General features: G+C 38.5%; 1 pseudogene across 1 annotated transcript; it reads left to right on the top strand.

The window, feature by feature from the left end:
• The first annotated feature begins 1,082 nt into the window (after window positions 1-1,082).
• LOC148872967 (uncharacterized) lies at window positions 1,083-21,204 on the top strand (annotated as a pseudogene). The gene is made up of 4 exons (XR_016107496.1): window positions 1,083-1,302; window positions 4,490-5,263; window positions 19,839-19,879; window positions 19,965-21,204. The product of XR_016107496.1 is annotated as an uncharacterized LOC148872967 (transcript).
• The last annotated feature ends 195 nt before the right edge of the window (window positions 21,205-21,399 follow it).

Here is a 21,399-nt window from a genome sequence, read left to right as displayed (position 1 = left end):
AATGGAAAGAACGCCTAAGAAAATTTGGATGGAGGAAGGGCCATTGACAGTGGTCTAAGATAAATTAATGAAATCTAACAGAAAATAATTAGATATTAATAGACATTAACATAATCTAAGAGAAAGCAATAGATTAATATAATATTTTTATTAGTTAATAGAATTTAAGAGACATTAATAGAACGTTTTTGTTAATTATCATAAATTAACAGAAATATATTAATTATTAAATTTTAAAAGAAATCAATAAAAAACAAAAAATGACATAATTTAACAAATTATTACATCTCATTATTTATTTCAAAAATTATTGAAATTTAATTTTTGTTGCTTTTCATGCATGCATGGGCCTCACTAGTATAAACTTAAATTTTATATCGTCTATTAATAAAGTTGATTTGAACGTTGCAATTTTACTAATTTTAACGAGGTCAAGATTATTAGGAGTTTCCAAAAGAAAGATTCGTACAAATAATTTTTAATTTATTTTGTCTATGAAATACAATATCAGAGTAATATCTAGTTCGTTTTATTAATATAATATTTCGATCATTTTTACTTAATTTTATACTTCGTTTGATCTATTTGCCTCTCTCACACAAGTAGGGCTGTAAATGGACTCCAAACCTAATTATATTCGATTTTGATGTTAGAACTTGATTAAAACTCGAGTCAAATAAAAAATATTATTTTATATATATATATAATTATTATGTATAATAATATAAAATTTATAATTAATACTTTTAATATGTTGTATTTATATTATATATATGTATATAAGTTAAAATAGTTAATTGCTTTTATTTTTAATCATTTTATACAAAATAAAATGGTGGTGCATTAAATCCAAATCCGACGTGATAATCGAATGTGAATGCAACTAAGTCCGACCCGAACCCGATCTATTTACAGCCATCGCTCATCACTCATCAGCCATACTCTGTCACGAGCACAAGTGCACAACCCAAACCGTTCACGTGTCTCATAGAAACAAGTGAAGGAATTGGTCCGGGAAGTGGGACATACCGAAAGCAGCACTACAACAACAACTAGAGAAATAAAAGGAAGAGAGAAACAGCGAGAGGGTCGACACGCTCTCCTTTTCGGTGCGTCTTTTTCTGAGACTGGGAGCCTTTGCCTTTGTCCTTGTCTATCTCTTTCTCTCTCCTTTCCGATTCTCTCAGGCTCAGTTTCCGACACACTATAAAACTTCGGACGACCACTTCACAAGTATCTGATCCACGTTTTTTTAATATTTTTTTCTCCGCTAAAACCCTAGAAATTGGTCGTGGTTTGAAGGTAAGTTCCATACTTTCTACTGTCATTCCTTTGATTTTTCATCAATTTTTTGCTTATATTTTTCTTCTTGTTGTTTCTTATTTATTTTTTTGGACTTATCCTTCGTATGAGTTTTTTTTTTTTTTTTTTTTTTTTGTAATTGTTTAGCATCAGTTCGTTTTACGATTTTTAGTTGATAGAATCATAGAACCTTCTCAATTTGATGCTTTAGACCATTTCCATTCTCGTAGATTTACACTTCGCTGTGCATCGTCTTGTTCTTACATGTTTAATGGAAATTATTTATATATGGATTTTTTTCCAGTTATGCTAATTCTGTTAAGTGGTTTTCCGTTTTTCGTGCTTTATCACTTCTCTGATAACCTTTGTTCTTTTTCACTGAAATTAATGATCAATTGATTACTCATACGTGTATTGGTCTGTCAAAAATTTTGCCGTTATAGAAGCTGATAGAGAGAGGAGCTCCATTAAATGAAAAATGATGTTACTTTCTAATCATAAAGTCTTTTCCTAATAGCTGGGGGGTTGAAGGGTTAGGTCCGTTTAGGGTGACGATTGGATGGAATTGCTCAGGGATTTCTGAGCTTTTGATGTTTGTTTAGGAAATTTGGTGACCAATACCAACCTTTCGTGCTTTATTATGATAAGATGCTGACTTAGTTCTTAATTGTGCACATCTATATGCATCTTTGTGTGTGCAACTAGGAAATTGTATCAAGAGAAGGAAGGTATGAAAGAACTCAACACCCACTATACGAAAAGCCCTATCACAGAATCTTTTATGTGCTTGATCCTAATCGAGCATTGGTGTTATAAGATAAATGGGTGGTTGGTCACTAAATACAACCTCCTGGTCTCCGTAATCTTGGTAAGGAGTCATGTCTGATATCAAGTGGCAGGATTCATTTTAAAGCCCATATCCATGCAGTTATATTTGGCGTTTGGAAGAAAGGAATTGACAGAGTTTATCATTTCTTAGCTTTTTGGGTTTAGTGGACCTATAGGATACTGATACTCCAACGAGGCTGAAGTTCTTACTAACTAATTGCCGTACTGGTTCTAGAATTGCCGGACACCAGTGCATCACCTTATTGATCATTTAGAAAGACTCAGATAAATTGATCTGCTAGAGTCGAAGTGTGGGGAGTGGCTCATGGGACTGCTGGCTTACTGCTCTAATAAGGTTAGTAAGTCATATCAAATATCCTAACTCGGATAATATGTATTCTGCAGGACTTGAACCTTAAGGTGTTTTGATGCTTTCTATGTTCTCATCATTAAAGCACCTTGATGGGAATTCACATCCTAAAGGAGGAGATACACACTATGCAGTATGATGAGTGTTCAGAGATATAGAGTTAAGGACTGGACCATTAAGTACCTTTGTTTGGGGAAACTTGAGAAACAGTAACTTCTGGGATCTGGTCATTGAAGAGAAATTATATCTTGAGGCCTGAGACAGAAGCAGTGTAAATAATATTTGCAACATGGGAGATAAATTATATTTCAAAATGCCAACTCAGTGGATTTCATTGTGTATGGATGAACTCAATAGTTTCAAACGTGGTGCAGCCTAGAGGCAGGGCTTGCTGAAACTAAATGGAAATGCAGAAATGAAACAAAGAACTTAGAGAACACCTATTGTTTAGAGTTACTGTTCACAACACCATAATGTAGAGGATAAAAGTATAGAAAATGATTGAAAATACAACAAGTCTGAACTTACAATCTTAAATAGTAATTTCATTACCACTAAAACAACTTTCCTATTTTAATTAGCAAGTAGCCTAAATCATTCTAGCCTTTCTAGTTGGCACTGATGGCACATGAAAGGGAATTAGTCATAAGATATCATAAAAATCTAAATTCTAAAATAGATATTGCATCCTAACAACTACCTAGAATTATTTGTAGTATCTCATGAGTCTCACCAATTACATGGTAAATCCCACTAGATATACTCTTTTATTCTCAATACCTCGTAAATTGCTACTAATAAGGAAATAAATCTCTTATAGATTTAAGATCCTTCCTTTAGTGGTCCCTGATACAAGTATGAATGATCTAATGGCAGGGAATAACTTGATTGATTAGATTGATCCCTGTTATTTACACCATCCCTATGGTATCACTTAATGAGGTGGTTGATAAACATGAGTTGGTGTAGTGAAATCAGCTCTTTTGCCCATGACATGTGTCATTTCTTTGAAACAAGTCCAACTTTTCTCTTTTTCTTTTTCTTTTTTTTTTGAAAAGTTAATGTAATATATTGAATTGATCAAAACAAACCAAGGTATATTGTCAGCACAGTAACCCCTGTACATTGAGATTCTGTAGTAACCCAATTACAATAAAACCAAATAGCAAAAAAATTTACAGATTCCTGACAAAAAGATGATCCTGATCAAAAAAAGAATGTCTCATTTTTTTTTTTTGATTGGGAGCAGTAACTTCATTACTACAAATTTACGTCTGATTTTGAACAGAGAGTGATTTGCTAACCACAAAACAACATGCCCAAAGCTTTTTTGAAAACCTCCTCATTTGAAGTCTTCCTCTCCTTGAAGATTTTATTATTTCTTTCACACTACACTGCCCAAAAAACTGTTGTAGGATTGATGCTCCAGTCTACTCTGCCAACCTTACTTAACCTCCTTAACCACCAAGCACTTATGAGTCCCTTCTTGTCGGCTGGAAAACACAACTTAACCCTGAAAATGTCCAACATTCTTCCTCAAATCCAATACACAAACTCACAATGTACCAGAACATGGTCCATGGTTTCCACAAAATCACAAAACAAGTGCAACTTCTTAATTCATAACTCTAGGCCTATAGTATGTCAAGGCCTTCTAAAGGATAGTTGATAGCTTTTTCTCTTAATTATTTACTTTTACTTTACAAGGTCTTTGTAATTTTAGCTTTTACTGCACTTACAAAGCTTAGTAAGGAGGAAGGTAGATGAATATCCAGGAATGGCATTTATCAAACTGCCACATTAATTTTTTTTTTTCAAGTAATCTTTTGTTTTTGGCATTAAGTTTTGTTGGTGGAAAGAAAACTCATGAATGGAATCCATAGAACTGCCACGTTATCTTTTAATTGATATCTTTATTTTTTACATTTTATTGTTTACCCTACTTACATTAGCTGCTCACTCACTTTGTTAGTTGAAATACTTGTACAGAATAAATGGTGTATTAAGTTGACATAGAGAAGAGTAGCTGTTCAGGAAGTCACAAGTTGGAGATTGTATTTTATAAATGGAAAGTTCAACTATTAAGCTATAGTCAAATCCTTGCTTGTGTATCTTGGCGAAGAAAATATTCATGTATAGTTCTCCTTTAGAGATGGGAAACTTATAACCTTTTATCTTCCAATCAGTCTGCATCATTCTTTTTGGGCTTTGTTCTGGGGAGCTGAGATTGCAATTCTTGTGTTAGACCTCCATAATCTTCCATTCAAAATCTCCTCTTGATTCCTGACATCCATGCCCTTCTGCTTTGCACGCGGGCATATGCTTTTGAGCCATCACTTGGACAACAGTTCATCTTAACTGCTGTTACCAAAAAAATAGCTAAGACGGGTGCACTTTGTTGTGTGGCCGCTGGGCCACATGGAGCAAATTCAAATACAGGAAGAAGAGACTGCTCCATGGATCTTGGTGAACCTCGTTGGCGGACAAACTCAAGCTTCTCTCCTCCTCCATCAAGGAGATGGGATTGTAGATTCCAGTCAGATGGTTTATCTCACGGAGCCCTACTATGTGGTTCTTCATTATCCTCAAATGGTAAAGGAAGCAGAGGCAGGGTGAGGAGTGACCAGTGCACCCGTCATCACCAGTCTGTCTCTGATGGGGTATTTTCTTATTTTGGAAGCCCTGACAATTTCCAGGCTCCTCAGTGGACACCACCAGTACAAAAATTCAATTTTGGCCAGTGCAGTACCCCATCCATGGGAGGTAATTTAAGTTCATTTCCTCTCCCTTTTATGACATAATTGTCAGTTCTTTGATTATCCGTGCTTCATATAAAACTGGTTTCTGCTTTTGAACAATAGTCTTTTTAATTTTCAAATTTTAGTCTTTCCTTCTGGCAAGTGAAAATGTATATTCCCAAGATTCAGTGTTATATGGATTCTGCCAAGTGGATGGAGTGTGTCCATTGTCAGAAATGTCGTGGATTCTGACACTTTGGATTATTGAGGGAAGCTTCTAGTCTTGTAAACATTTTTCTTTTTCCTCCTAGATTAGTTGGCATATATGAAAAGCTAATATACCTGGTGAATGCTATTTTATAGGAAAAAATAATTAGTAAAGACAAAATTTTAACCTTTTCCATAGCTATATGATGTTAGAATTAAAAAAGAAGTACTTTAGTAATATAACAATTTCTGTGTATATGTCAACAAATACAGGTTTTTTAACATTGCTGAGTTAGACTATTGAATGTATTGGGTTCTGATTCTGTCTGTGTTGGTGCAACACAGCCAGGATTTCTATGGGGGTTCTGTTGTTGAACCATCAAGCTTGCATTGAAATTATTCTAAACGTATATGCCTTCTCTGATCTTTGTTTGTGCTACTTTCTGGATAAAAGGTTATGCCATCATTTGTGAGGACTAAATGATGATTCTAATTTGAGATATCAGTAATTTGGATGTCGAGTCTGTACTATTCGATAGAGGGTTGCATGCTGCATGGTTCTTCACTTCTGTTTCTTGTAGATGTTTTGCATTTAGCATAATATGGAAGGTTATGCATTCCTTTGTTCTTGTGCCATAATGATATAACTTGCAACTGTCCTCATTGAACTTCTTTTCTTTCTTTCTTTCTTTGGCTTTGACTAGCTCACTTATGAAGAAGTGTGTTCTTGGCTTTGACTTGAATGCTTTATATGATTATATCTATGTTTCTTGTCATGTTCTTATTATGTCAATTAAGCAAAGCTTTTGGTTTAAAAGCTGGCTATACCAAAGAGTCCTCTCCACTATCTCTGGTCTTCATGATCCAGGGGAACTTCCAAGGTTTGAACCAGCACTCAGAAAACTTGATAAGTGGTGTTTTTCAACCGAGTGTGAGAAGTTGAGAACAATGTTTAGTCTCTATTACTGAGATGCAGCAAGAGCATGGATGTGGAACTTATGATGAAAATCCAACACAAGCATCATCTGATGAACTTGTGATCCAAATGCAAGGGAGGGGATATATTGATTGAGTGAGATGCACTCAGGACCTCCCCCAAAGGGGTGGGTAGAGACATGTTGTGAGCAAGGGAATGACAAAGCTTGAGGTTTCATTTGTACTATATTTATGGGGACAGAAACTGTTTTTTTTTTTTTTAAGATGATAGAATGTAGCAGGGGACAAAAGCATTGCACAGTATAACGAAGTGCAGTAAGAAAAGTTAAAATCTCAACAAAAAACTGGCATGTAGCTATCCCAAATTCCCAGAAAATGAATACTATAATCAGCTCTAACATGTACCCTTGGGCCAGTCCCCCATCCCCACTCAAGTTTTGACATGCAGCCTTCTCTGGCTAATGAACAACAGAAGCACTAGAGGTCTTTGGATCCACTTGAATGAGCTATTCAGGCTGGGTGGATATAGTGCCTTAGCTTCTTTATGGAAATCTGAGTTTCAAAGGGCCTTTGTCCATTGAAGACATCTAGACAATGACCACCAAAGAGTCATGTTTCTGTTACATCATTCCAGCAAGAGTAGAAGAGCAGTTTTAGGTCTTGAAGACTAGAAGCTCTGCTCTGTGAGAATTTACATCTCCCGCTGGACCTGAAGAAGTGAAAAACATAGTTCTTTAATGGTTTCTTAACAGACTTCCCACCCCAGGGGGTTCCGAATTGCCGAAAGAGTATCCATCAAAATTCTTGAGCACTCCAAGCAAGAGGAGTATGAGTTCTATGTTGCACAATGCCTGCCACCTCTTGCCACCCTTACAATATAGAATCCATACCGATACCCTTGAATTCCTCTAATGTAGAAATGCAGTTTGCCATCCTTACTGCAATAAGATAAACTGATGCCAACCTCTTGAGCTTTTATTGTTCAAAATTTTCAAGTTCTTTTTGCTCCAAATAGTCCAAAGAAAAGATGCTCTAGTGCTTTCTCCACATATTCCTTCCTCTTAGTTGGAGAAGGGTGTAATCTTAACCATGGAGATTACTGTTGCTCTTATTTTATTATTTTGTAGATGCTTCTTGGATCTATTAATGTTAAAAGAAAATCCAATACTGGTATGGAACCCATTTGGAGAGTCTGGTAAAAATACATTGTGTAAGAAATTGATCCAAGTTTGAGGTTCAGGCCATGTTAGGACATAATAGAAACATAATGTGTTCTATAATATTTTTTTTTGATCAATAACAAGAAACTTTATTAAAGATATGAAACTATGTGAAGCTTAGGTACAAAGGGGAGGTAAAAAGACTTAACTCCTCATCAAAGAGTACAAGGAAAAAATAAAAAATTAGCCCAAAAAATCAAATCTCTATTCACCCCTTGCTTTGCTAACCCATCAGCAAAGGAATTTGCAGTCCTATTCACCCAGTTGTAATGAACCACCATATCCCTACTCAGCCATTTAAATTTATTCTTCTCATTGTTATAACTCCATAAGCCGCTGTCTCCCCCTTTTAGCCACCTAATCACCACCTCCGAGTCACCTTCAAGGACCAAACATCTGATGTTCAGCTCCCTTGCTCTTTGGATGCCTTCCAGGGCTGCGAGGATCTCAGCCTCAAGAGAGTCTCCTTCCCCAATTGGGCCTGAAAACATAGCAATAATAGCCCCCACCTCATTCTTGAATACTCCCCCAATCCAAGAAGGCCCTGGGTTCCTTAAACAGCTGCCATCAAAATTCAGTTTTATGAACCTAGAAGGAGGAGGGAACCACAAAGGACTACAACTCCTCTTATAGAGGGCAGAGGAAGCTATTTCCTTCCAATTTCTCACCAAATCAGCCACAGAATAATCTGAGAATAGTTCCATAGTTTTCAACCAATGTGCCACCCTTAACAGAATTAGATCTAATAAGTTTCCGATGGTTTTTTCCTTATCTGAAAATATTCGTGAGTTTCTTTCTTCCCATAGAGTCCAACACACTGCAGACCTGATGCTTCTCCACATAGTCTTCCCTCTCTTCTTCGACCATCTGAAAAAGGAGGGAGAGAACAAGCTTTGGACACTCCCAGGGGTATCCAAACGTATCCAAAAAGGGAAATGACCCACTCCCAAACTGATTTAGCAACCGGACAAGTAACCATAAGGTGGTAACCAGTTTCCCGATCAGCTTTACAGAGATTACATCTATTAGGAAGTAAACAAGAGTTGGGTCTCTTCTTCTGAAGTAGGCCATTTGTGTTAATTCTTTCCAGAAAAGTTTCCCAGCAAAAACTACCAACCCGAGGAGGAATGGGTTTACTCCAAATTTCTTTAACCAGGAAAGACAACCCAATGGGATTAGAAGGCCAAGTTAAAGTCTTAAAAAATGAGGCACAAGAGAAAACACCTGAAGAGGAGGGAACCCAAAATCTGGTGTCCTCCTCATTGGGATACAAGAAAACATTTTCAAGGATAGCTAACAAAGACAAAAGGTGGTCCAAGTCTGCATCCCTAATTGCCCTTCTCAGACCTAGGTTCCACCCAAACCTTGAATGAGAGTCTGAGGGGCTTAAGAAGGAAGAAATGGGTTCATTTTTCAAATCAGAAAGAGAATACAAAGAGGGAAATTGGTCCATCAGAGGTGAGTCCCTGACCCAAAGTTGTTCCCAAAAATTTATTTTATTACCGGAGTTAAGACCATACCTGATACAAGGGGAAAAAACTGGAAGCAGATTGTGTATGGCTGACCAAGGAGAGGCGGCTATCGTCCTTGCCAAGATTCCAGGTTCCCAACCATTGTTTTCCAACCTGTGTATGCTAGCCACAATCTTCCACAACTTGTCTCATTCCAACGGAAACCTCCATAATCATTTCCCCAACAAAGCCCTGTTCCTCTTCCTAACATTCCCAATCCCAAGACCTTCTAGCTTTTTACCTCTAGTTACCACCCAACTCACCCTATGGTCCCACTTCTCTCCAGGCTCCCACAAGAACTCCCTCATAAGCTTTTCCAAAGTGTTAGAGACCTTTGTGGGGATCTTAAACGCTGATAGGAAATACACAAGAAGATTAGCTAGGGTTGATCTAATCAAAGTGATTCTCCCCCCCAAGGAAAGATAATTTTTCCTCCAAGAAGCAAGCCTTTTCCCAAATCTCTCCACTGTTGGGTTCCAAAAGCTTACCTTCTTAGGGTTATCTCCCAGGGGGAGGCCTAAGTAAGCCATCGACCATTCCGAGGTTGCACACCCTAACACACCTGCATACTCTCTAAGTTCCTTCTTCCCCAAATTCACACCCGCCAAAATACTCTTATCCAAATTTACCTTGAGATCAGATACCTCCTCAAAGAGTTGTATTGCCAATTTTAGGTTCCGGATCCACTCAATGTCCTAACCTTCGTAGAAAAGGATTGTCATCTGTGAACTGAAGATGAGTATGAGGTATCTCCTCCCTACCTACTCTCCATTCTTTTATTAAATTCCTTGAATCTGCTCTTTGAATCAATCTCCCAAGTACATCAACAATCAGAGTGAAGAGGAAAGGGGATAGTGGATCACCTTGTCTTATTCCTCTCGAGGCGGGGAAGAAATCCACCACAGTTCCATTCACCAAGATAGAGTAGTGGCAGCTTCTAATACAACCCCAAATCCACTTACACCAACTGTCTCCAAAGCCAAAACTTTTCAACACCTTCAATAAAAAAGACCAATCAACCCTGTCATAAGCCTTCTCCAAGTTTAGTTTACACACCACTCCCTTCTTCTTGGTTTTCCTAAAGCTCTCCAGACTCTTATTAGCAATCAAGATTTGATCGGTAATTTGTCTTCCCATCACAAAAGCACCCTGGTTAGGTGCAATTATGGAAGGAAGAACCTTCTTTATTCTTAGAGACAACACTTTTGCAATCATCTTGTACAAACTGTTCACCAAACTAATAGGTCTGAAGTCTCTTGGTTGTGATGCCTCTTTCTTCATAGGAACCAGAGCAATGAAAGGGGAGTTCAAGCCCGGATTGATTATTCCCCTTCTGTGGAACAACTCAAACACTGGCCCAATATCTTTCTCCACAATATCCCAACAATCTTGATAAAAAGCCATTGTGAACCCGCCCGGACCTGGAGCTTTTGTTCTATCCATTGAAAAGATTGCTTCCTTTATCTCCTCCAATTCAAATCTCCTTTCTAACCACTCTTTGTTTTTTGGACTTAGAGTCGGCCAATCCAAACCCTCCAACCAGATCCTTTCATTTAAAGGTCTTCTGAAAATAGATTTGAAATGGCTAACGAAATAATGTGCCCACACAACTCTGTAAATGATTAAAAAACTGTAACACCATTTAGAACTTGATCTGTTTTTTGATCAGCAAAAGTATTTCATAAGATTAGTTCGGAAACTTAGTACAATTATTATAGCAATCCCATCAACCCAAATTACATCAGATTACAACTTTGCCCAAAACAAAAGAGGCCTATCTACTCCTTGTTTTGGCCAATACATCTGCCATTCCTTTTGCAGTCCTTACCCAGCTGAAATTAGAATTAAACCTCTTTGCTAGGTGATCAATCTCCCTAAAAGCATGCCTGTATTTCCAAGGTGCTGAGTTGATTTTCTTGGTCCATGATATAACTAATTGTGTATCTCCTTCAATTTCCAAATCCCTGACTCCATGATGTCATGCAAGTTTCTTTCCTTGTAAGAGAGCCAATATTTCAGCCTGTACAGAATCTCCAGAACCAATTGTTTCTGAAAACAAAGCCACAACTGCTCATTGGTGGTTTCTAAACACTCTCCCTATACCTGCTCTTCTTGGATTGCCCAAAGAACTACCATCAAAGTTCAGCTTCAACTTTTTTATAGATAGTGGTTTCCATTTCCATTCTTACACTTTCTTTATGTCTAACTGTTTGTGCCACTTCAGTCCAAGACCTTATTATGTCATTGGTTGAGAATTCTTGGAAGATATCCAATGTTTTTACCCAATCCCCAGTCCTAACTTTTATGGCTTCAATCGGTTCATCCTTCGATTTACACTTTTCATTAAAGATCCTTTGATTTTTTTTTTCTTCCCAAACTGTTCACACCAATGCTTAGTTCCCTCCATACAAGTTCCTCTCTTTTTCTATTGCCTCAAGAAGATGGAGCTGAACAAGCATACCGCCTTTCTTCAATCTACCTAGTATAGGGAAGATCCATGACGTGTTACAAACTTACAAATATTGCACATTTGTTCTAGTCCCCACTCCCCAGGTGGTTAGTTAAGCCTTGAAGTTTGAGACTTAGACTAGATGGTACTTCTATTTAGGAGTTGGTGTACATGAGGACGAGCATCGACTCAATAGTGTCATGCAGGAACTGATGCTAGAGAAACCTTAGTTTGATTCACTGGTCAGAGGGAGAGAAGTTACACTTTCAGTTGACCTTTCAACCAGCTTACTCCATTAGAGGAGTTGATGGCTGCTAAATACATGCAACTTCCTAGAAGTGTAATGAGTCTCTCTTTTCTGTACATCTTTAGTTTATTGATAATATTGCAGTTGGTTTCAAAGTTTTATTTTGTACTGTTTTGGAATGGTAGAATACTGATGTATATCATTCTATTGCCAATCGGCATATTTATACAGTAAGCTGCTGCAATAAATAGAAAGAAGAAAAAAATAGAAAGAAAAGAAAATAGAAAGTAGAAAAATAGAAAGAAAAGAAAATAGAAAGTACAAGAATAGAAAGAAAATTTTTCTAAATCAATCCTTCCACAACCCTAGGAATATATACAATTCTGTTTTTACACAACTACCAAGCTGGTGAATAGAGATCCTCCATTCCCAGCTTGGCTATAATTCTTCGAAAGTCTGTACTATTGAGCCCTTTAGTAAGTACATCGGCCAGTTGTCCTTTTGCAGACGCATAGGGAGTGCAAATCAACTTGCTGTCCAGTTTCTCTTTTATAAAGTGTCGGTCAATTTCAATGTGCTTCGTCCTGTCATGTTGAACAGGATTGTGAGCCATATTAATGGCTGACTTGTTATTACAATATAGCTTCATAGGCTCTTCTCGTGGAATCTTCAAGTCTTCTAAAATTATCTTCAACCAGAGTAATTCACACACTCCTTGTGCCATGGCCCTGAATTCTGCCTCTGCACTTGATCGAGCCAGTACGTTTTGCTTCTTACTCCTCCAAGTGACTAAGTTTCCTCCCAAGAAGGTACAGTAATCGGAAGTGGACCGTCTATCTATTGGAGATCCTGCATAATCGACATCTATAGATGCTTCAAGAGCCAGTCCCCCATTTCTTCTGAATAAAATTCCTTTTCCTGGATTGGCTTTCAAATAGTGTAGAATTCGATGAGCAGCCTGCAGATGAACTTCTTTAGGATTATGCATAAACTGACTTATTACACTTACAGCGTGTGCAATATCTGGCTGTGTATGTGCAAGATAAATGAGTTTTCCAACCAGTCTTTGGAACATCTCCTTGTCTACACTTGCATTCTCGCTGGCTTCTCCAAGTTTATGATTGGGATCTATAGGCGTGGAAGCTGGTTTACATGCCATGTTTCCTGTTTCTCTCAAAAGATCAACAACATACTTTTGTTGAGAGATAAAGATGCCTTGTTTAGAATGTGCTACTTCAATTCTGAGAAAATACTTTAGTCTCCGCAAGTCTTTTATCTCAAATTCTCTGGAAAGGTAGTTTTTCAATGCTTCCTTCTCCTTTTTATCATTCCCAGTAGCAATTATATCGTCCACATAGACTAATAGTGCAGTAACTCCCCCTGAGGCTGTGTGTTTGATAAACAATGTGTGGTCACCTTGACTTTGCTTGTAACCTGTACTAAGCATCACCTTTGTAAACTTTTCAAACCATGCTATCGGAGATTGTTTGAGGCCTTTTAGTGCTTTCTTCAACCTATAAACTTTGTTCCCCTTAATGCCTTCTCTAAAACCCGATGGAATGTCCATGTTTATCTCCTCTTCTAGATCACCATGGAGAAATGCATTCTTTACATAAAATTGTTGCAAATCCCAATTATAGTTAGCAACCAAAGACAACAACACCCTTACCGTATTCATTTTAGCTATTGGGGCAAAAGTTTCCTGATAATCTACCCCATAAGTCTGTATATATCCCTTGGCTACTAGTCGTGCTTTGTACCTTTCTAACGACTCATCATATTTGTACTTAATTGTGAACACCCATTTACAACCTACAAACTTTTTGTTTCTTGGTATGTCCACAACTTCCCATGTGTTGTTCTTTTCTAGTGCCTCCATTTCCACTCTCATGGCTTTTCTCCACTCCTTATTAGAGAAATGCCTCGGCTAGAGTATTAGGAATTGGAATGGTGTTAAGGCTGGCTAGAAAACTTTTATGGGATTTAGAGAATCTTTGGAACGACATAGATTTGGCTAAAGGGTACAATGGGCGTTTGGTACATTCTCTGGTTCCTTTTATCAGTGCAATAGGTAGGTCGTACTCAGACTGTGAAGGTGCAGGTTCAGGTTTTGCATATCCCTCAGTTCCAGGATTAGGAGTTGAATCTTGGACTTGTACAAGTTGAGGATCTGGATTTCTTCTCATAGAGGAAACCTGCATATATCTCACATCATCATGCACATCATTGGGGGGTTAACAGTGTCTGAATTTGGTTCAATGGTTGGGTTGTTTGACTCTTGTTGAGACTCGGGAATGTGGGGCTCAGAGGATTGTGACTCAGAGGGATGTGGTTCTTGACGGTTGGATGACTGTGAGGAGGGTAATACATCTAAGGAGAGTAGATCCGAGGCCTTATCTTCTATTAATGAGGACTCCCTCTAAAGATAAGGTTGAGTTTAAAAGGATTGTCCCTCCTCAAATGTGACATCGATGGAGGTGTAGAATTTTCTGGTGGCTGGATGATAACATTTATAACCTTTATGAGTTGGGGAATACCCCAAGAAGACACATCTGATTGCTCATGGATCCAATTTTCCCTTATTATGGACATGAACAAAGGTAGTGCAACAAAAAATTCTTCGTGTGAGATTATTTGAGGTTCGAATATCAGGGTAGAATTGAGAAAGGACTTTTATTGGGCTTCGGTTGTCAAGAACTTTAGATGGTAGTCTATTTATGGTGTATGTAGCAGTAAGGACAACTTCCCCCCAATATTGTTTTGGCACCCGGTTTTGAAAGAGAAAGGCTCGGGTGGTTTGTAAAAGATGGCCATTTTTCCTCTCAGCTATCCCATTCTGTTGGGGAATGTTAACACAGGAGGATTCATGCACAATGCCTTCTTTTTGAAAAAATGGGGACAAATTCTGATTAAAATAATCTGTTGCATTATCAGATCAAAACCTTTTAATTCTCACACCAAACTGAGTTTGGACCATGTTATGAAAGTTGGGAAGAAGGGTACCCACATCATATTCAGACTTAAGAAGAAAAATCCACCTGACCTTAGTGCAATCGTCAATAAAGGTGACAAACCATCTAGAACCATTAATGTTGGAAATTTGAGAAGGGCCCCATATATCCGAATGAATCAAATAAAAAGGAGTTGAAGATCTTTTATTGCTGATTGGGAAAGAAACCCTTTTGTGCTTAGCAACAAGTTCACAAACATCACAATGAAAGGTTTCAACATCAATTCCTTTAAACAAGGAAGGAAGCATTGTTTTTAAAACAGGAAATGAAGGATGACCGAAACGGAAGTGATGATGCCAAATTAAATCTTTATTGGAGGTAGATAAGAATGACTCGTGTGTGACATGCATAACAATGTGAGATGGTTTGCTGGTTGTTTCAAGGTAGTAGAGTTCATCCCTTTCCTTAGCAAGTCCAATCTTCTTCCCCAAAACTTGGTCCTGAAATACACAGTAAGAAGGAAAGAACACAACATTGTAGTTCACATCCTGGGTGAGTTTATGTATAGAGATAAGGCTAGTGGATAACTTAGGACATAAGCACATTTTTAAGCAATAAGGATGGAGTAATTTGAATATTCCCAATCCCTGCCACTGTGGTGAAAGAACCATCAGCAACATAAATTTTTCTATTACTAGGACAGGGTGTATAGGTGAGAAAATGTAGTGAAGAGGGTGTCATGTGGTCAGTAGCTCCAGAATCAAGAATCCATGGAAAAACACTAGCCGATGCATGTAATCCTAGAGATAAAGACTCACCTGAGAGAGCAAGAGAGGTAGAACCACTTCCTGGTTTCAAGGATCTCAGGAAGCTCCTTAGCCTTTCAATTTCTTCGTCATTAAATGGTCCCTGACTTGAGTGTTCTTACTGTGGGGTTGTGGAGACATTATGGGCCTGTTGAACTCCTTTTGAAACTCCTCGATTTCCCCATTCCTTGCTGGATGTGGGAGGTTTCCCATGAAGATTCCAACACCTATCTTTTGTGTGTCTGGGCTTCTTGCAATAGGTGCACCAGAGGTTATCGTTAGAGTCACGGGTAGTTGTGTCACGAGCCAAGTTGTGATTGTTCTCACCCTTTGAACCATTGTAACTTCCTCCCCTTGCCACCATGGCTGAGCCTTCGGGATCTTTAGGCTCAAGCATGATTCCACGGTGGCTTTCCTCAACTCTGACAAGGGCTATGACTTCATTCAATGGAGGCACTTCTTCTTTGCCAAGAATTTGTATTCGGACCTAATCAAATTCAGCATTCAGTCCGACCAAAAAATCATACACCCTATCTCTTTCAATAAAATTCTTCAAGATCACATCATCATCAGGGCACTTTGTCTCAAGAACCCGATAATGATCAAGCTCATGCCATAAATTTTGCAGTAGATTTGCATACTCTGTAACACTTCTGCTTCCTTGTTTGGCCGCCACTGTCTTCACTTTGACCTCATAGACACGAGCAGCGTCATTTGCTTTGGAATAGGTTTGTCGGATAGCATCCCAAATAGCCTTTGTAGAGGGAAGAAACATACAAGTATCACTGATCTCGGGTGTCATTGAACTCCACAACCATGACATAATCATGGAGTCCTCTTCGTCCCAAGCATCAAAATTTGGCTCGCCCAACTTTGGCCCTGTTCCAAGAAGGTGACTAATTTTTCCTTTTCCCTTCAAATAGGTACACACTAGTTGTGACCACTTCAAGTAGTTCTGGCCATTCAGTCTATATGTTGTCTGAATATTCTACAAATCACCAATGTGAGGATGAGAATTTGTTGCTCCATCGGTTTGGACGAGGGCACTTGTTGTAGTCATGTCGGACATTGTTAATGGAGGAAAAATAAGGCCAGCAAGAAAGGAGAATAAAGGAGGGAAGAACTGGCCGGAATGAAGGAGAATAAAGAAACACTTCTGGTTACAGATGAACACTGAAGGCCAGAAGAGAAAGACACGAAAAACTGGCAATGAAGGCCAAAAAAAATCTCAAGGTTGACAAACCTAGAGCTCTGGTACCATGTTTTGGAATGGTAGAATACTGATGTATATCATTCTATTGCCAATCGACATATTTATACAGTAAGCTGCTGCAATAAATAAAAAGAAGAAAAAAATAGAAAGTAGAAAAATAGAAAGAAAAGAAAATAGAGTGTACAAGAATAGAAAGAAAGAAAAACTTTCTAAATCAATCATTCCACAATCCTAGGAATATATACAATTCTATTTTTACACAACTACCAAATATAGATCTGCACCAGTAACCCCACGTTTTCCAACATGTACATATATACATGTCTTCATTTTTTTAATAGAAATCTTGGTCTCTTGGATTAGGAAGGCTCCTTTTTGAAAGTGATTTTTGGTAAATCCTTCCATGAGAAGAGGACAGTTAGTAGTAATTGTTAGAATGTAAGTGGAACTAGGAAACCTAGTAATATAGGTGTATAAATATACCCAAGCATTTGGAGAGAAATCGGTTGAATTGGATTTGATTATATGGACTTATAAATGGAATTATAGGGTAATTCTTTCTTTATTCTATTCTCTCTTGTTCTGTCTCTCTTCTCTGTTGTTTATTGTTTTTGAAAGGGGTAGCTTACATGTCTCCTCGGAATGCCTCGAATATTGGTTTTTTGGTGGCTGACGCTTCTGACTTTCGAACACTTGGGCCTTGCTCGATTAGTTGTGAAGACTTTTCGAGTTCTAAGGAGCATCCTCAAGGTAGTTGTGGTAAGGAGTCTAGAGGACACTTCCAATGTTTTGGCGCTCGATCCAGTGGTAGGGAAGAAAGAGCCAAACCCTATTTCTTCGTGCCAAGAATTAAGCCAGGAGATTAGGGGTTCTGTTTCTCGTGGGAGAAAGCCTGGAGAAGGATTCGGGAGATGGGGTTGCGAATAAGGCTAGGGTTGAGGGAAAAATCAAGGACTGGGAGGAGGGAGGAGGGAGAGATAAGGAAGAAGGAGATGGCTTATAAGAAGTTGAGGGTGAGCAGGGTTCTGACTTAGATAACGTAAATCAAGACACACGCCATAGGATCAATGCTGGTTACTTGGTTTCTAAAGTGGTTGTTGGCAGGCTGGGAGTTGACTTGGATCGCAGGGGAAATGAGGCAAGTGTAGTTGAAAGTGTTGATGTTCTGTTGACCCCAAAGAAGACCAGAACTTCAAGCAAAGCTAAACGTTCACATCATGACGGTCTTTCCAAGGCTAAAGAAGGGTCTGGTGGGAACTGGGCGACAAGTAAGTATAAAAGGATTTATAAAAGAAGAGGGGTTAAACTAAGTTCTTTGGGTCATGAGAACCCTTGCTCGGAATCTTCACTCTCATCCAAGGGGGGTAGAAGAAGCCTCTCAGGATGGTTCTAATAAGGAGAAGCCGATTAAGCCTGACTTGTCAGAAAAAGCTGTTAGGGATGAGTCTGATTCGAAAGAGGTCTCTGCTAAGGTGATGTCGGAGGAAAAGGAAATAAAGAAAGGAAGCGTGGATTTGAAGATGCTAGTTGACAGAGAAGTGAAATTGGTAAATCCTTGGGCTTGTTCTTCTTAGGGGGAGAGAATGTTGTAAGAAAAGCCTTGAAGCATATGTGAGGAAGAGGAAAGAAGAAAGCTTGAGAACGGTCTCTGAAACATTAGGGGGGGGGGGGAAGAAGCCGATTAAGCCTGACTTGTTAGAAAAAAGCTGTTAGTGATGAGTATGATTTGAAAGAGGTCTTTGCTAAGGTGATGCTGAATGAAAAGGAAATAAAGAAAGGAAGCGTGGATTTGAAGATGCTACTCGACAAAGAAGTGGAAATTGGTAAATGTTCTTCTTAGGGGAAGAGAATGTTGTAAGAAAAGCCTTGGAAGCATATAAGAGGAAGAGGAAAGAAGAAGGCTTGAGAAAGGTCTATGAAGCATTAGGGGGAGAAATTTGAGATGAGGAGGGAGGCCCGGAAGAGTTTCGTGAGGTGGAAGATTGACCTGTGCCTAGTATCTGCATCACTTTGTTGTAGGGCTGTTCACAAATAAATTCAAACCGACCAACCCGGCCCGACCCAACTCGATTTGGCCGGTTTTTCTTCACCACCGGTCGGTTTCGGGTTGGAAAGATGGGTAAACCGATAATTCGGTTTGGTTTTCACACATGAAAACCGAAACCGAAACCAAACCGAACCGAGTTATCTATATATATATTCTCACTGAAATGTTATATATAATATGTATATTCCAAAATATATATTTCAGTTTAAAATGTATTTCCAATAAATATATTCTCACTGAAATATTATATATAATATGTATATTTCAGTTTTAAATATATATATTTTGGTTTTAAATATATTTCCAGAAAATATATTCTGAAATATTATATATAAGATGTATATTTTCGATATATATTTATTTAAAGCTGAAATATATATTTCGGAAATGTATATATTTAAACCAAAATCGACCCAAACTGACCTAAATCGAGCAGGTCGGTTTTGCTTAATAGAGGGTTGGTTTCAGTTTAATCTTTAGGTAACCCGACCAGGTCGGGTCAGTTGAAAAAAAACTAGTAAACCGACCCAACCCGACCTGTGAACAGCCCTACCTTGTTGTTGCGGTTGTTGTGTAAAAGTGATGGGTCTCTCTTGCTTTCTTGTATTTTGTGGTTCTTGGTGTTTGGTAGTAGTAGTTTTGATTTGGGGGGTGTTATCTTAACACCTGCCTTGAGGTTGTATTCAGTTTCTTTTTTCTTTTAATATATATTTTTTTCTTTTTTACCTATCAAAAAAATTATTTATTGTTGAAATCTCTACTTTTGTTAATTACGATTTGCTAGATTTTCTTTGATAAATTCTCTTTTAGATTCCCTTGCATTCAGTTGATCATAAGCGTACTTCATATTAAAAAGGATACCAGACATCCTTTTTACAGCCATATTGCTAACAACCTAAAGCAATTGTTTGCCATTAGATATTAAAGAGAAGTAGAGTTTTTTCTTTTGTGTATGCACAATTTGTCAAGTTGCACTAATGTAAAGATCACCTCTTTTTTTTTTTTTTTTATAGGGTCAAAACCCGGGACATCTATTTTTCCTAGGTCCACTGAGGTGAGTTCTCTTACTTTTATGGCTGTGGCTTTGAGTCTAAATTACATTCATGCTCATTGTCTTGTTTGCTTGCTTCTGGTTGCAGAGGCTATTTACTGGTGGACCATCTGCAGTATCCAATAGTTTTGGTTCCCCGTCTTCCCTTTCTGAATCCAGCCCGTTGGGATCAACTAACAAACAGCCCATAACTTCTTCCAGCTGCAACTTCTCCAGTCGACGTTTTTTCATATCAAAACCAGTTTATCCTTTGGTATTCCACAATCCTGTGTCAGATTGTGAGCCTTCTGTTTCTGCTGATACAAGCAGCATCAGTAGGTTTATACCTAGTGAGAATAGAACTTCACCATCTCATTGGCCCGAGAACAGCTCAGGTCTCTTCCACAAAACCCTCACTGAGCTCCAGAAGATGGACGGTTCCCCAGAGCCCAGCACAAGCTCTAGAAGAGAGGGTTTCAGGTTGAGCAATGCTAGTACCGATGACATAGGATATGATGGAGGAGAAGGCTTTGATATATCAGAGCACATTGATTTGGACCTTGGATCGCCAAACTACTCTACAGGGGATCAGAAATGTGGACTTTGCGGAAGACTTCTTTGGCAGAAGTCCCCATGGAGCTCCTATCGAATTGTCAGAGGTGGTGACATGCCAATTGCTGGGGTCCTTCATTGCAGCCATATCTTCCATGCAGACTGCCTGGAGCAAACAACACCAAAGACCCAGATTCATGACCCTCCATGCCCTTTATGCCTGAAAACCAGTGGTGTGACAGATGAATCTTCACCAGTTTCTGAGCCACTGCATATGGCCTTGAGGTCAATACGGAGGAACAGAGGGGTCGTAATCTCTGATGCTCAAGGGAGTAAAAGTAGTGATCATCACAGTTCAAATAATTCTGGGGTTGGATTGCAGAGAAACCAGTCTCATCTGGTGTCACGAACTAGTAGTTCCTTGTTAAAGAATCAAATTAAGAAGCATTTGACGTTTAAGGGGAAAACGGGAAAGGATTTCTTTGGCACGAAGGTGTTCCGCAGAATGGGTCATCACCGTCGAGCCAGGACCCAGTAGGCAGTAGTATGCTTAAGATCCATCTGATCTGGTGAAAGTAGTTGATTTCTGGTTATATTTCAGTTGCAAGATTTTTTGTGGCAGAAGTGTGTTATATATGCTGGTTTTGGCTGTTTTCTCCCATACATCCCTTTTTCACTTTTTCCTCCCCCCTCCTCAGTAAGTCTTGTATACTAAAACTTAAGGTTTTCACTTTTCAGCCATCTGATCTGATAAAATTCTTTTCTGATGGCGACGAACGTGAGGGGATTGTTTTTTATTTGGGCTACGTTCTAACCCTTTTCCACCTTTCCTAAAGAAAACAACGTATAAATAACTGATTAAGCATTTAATTTATGATCATCTCATCAGTCACTCGTGATCCATGGTCTGTCTTTGATGCATGTTCATAGAGATCGTCTTCAGTCAGTGCAAGCCTGTACTCACACCATTCGAACAGTCTCTTGCAACCTTA

Source organism: Nelumbo lutea, chromosome 2 (genome assembly GCF_056320005.1).
Source record: "Nelumbo lutea isolate HS-2025 chromosome 2, American lotus-T2T, whole genome shotgun sequence".
Classification (NCBI taxonomy): Eukaryota; Viridiplantae; Streptophyta; class Magnoliopsida; order Proteales; family Nelumbonaceae; genus Nelumbo; species Nelumbo lutea.
This window is presented reverse-complemented; position numbering and strand designations above follow the sequence as displayed.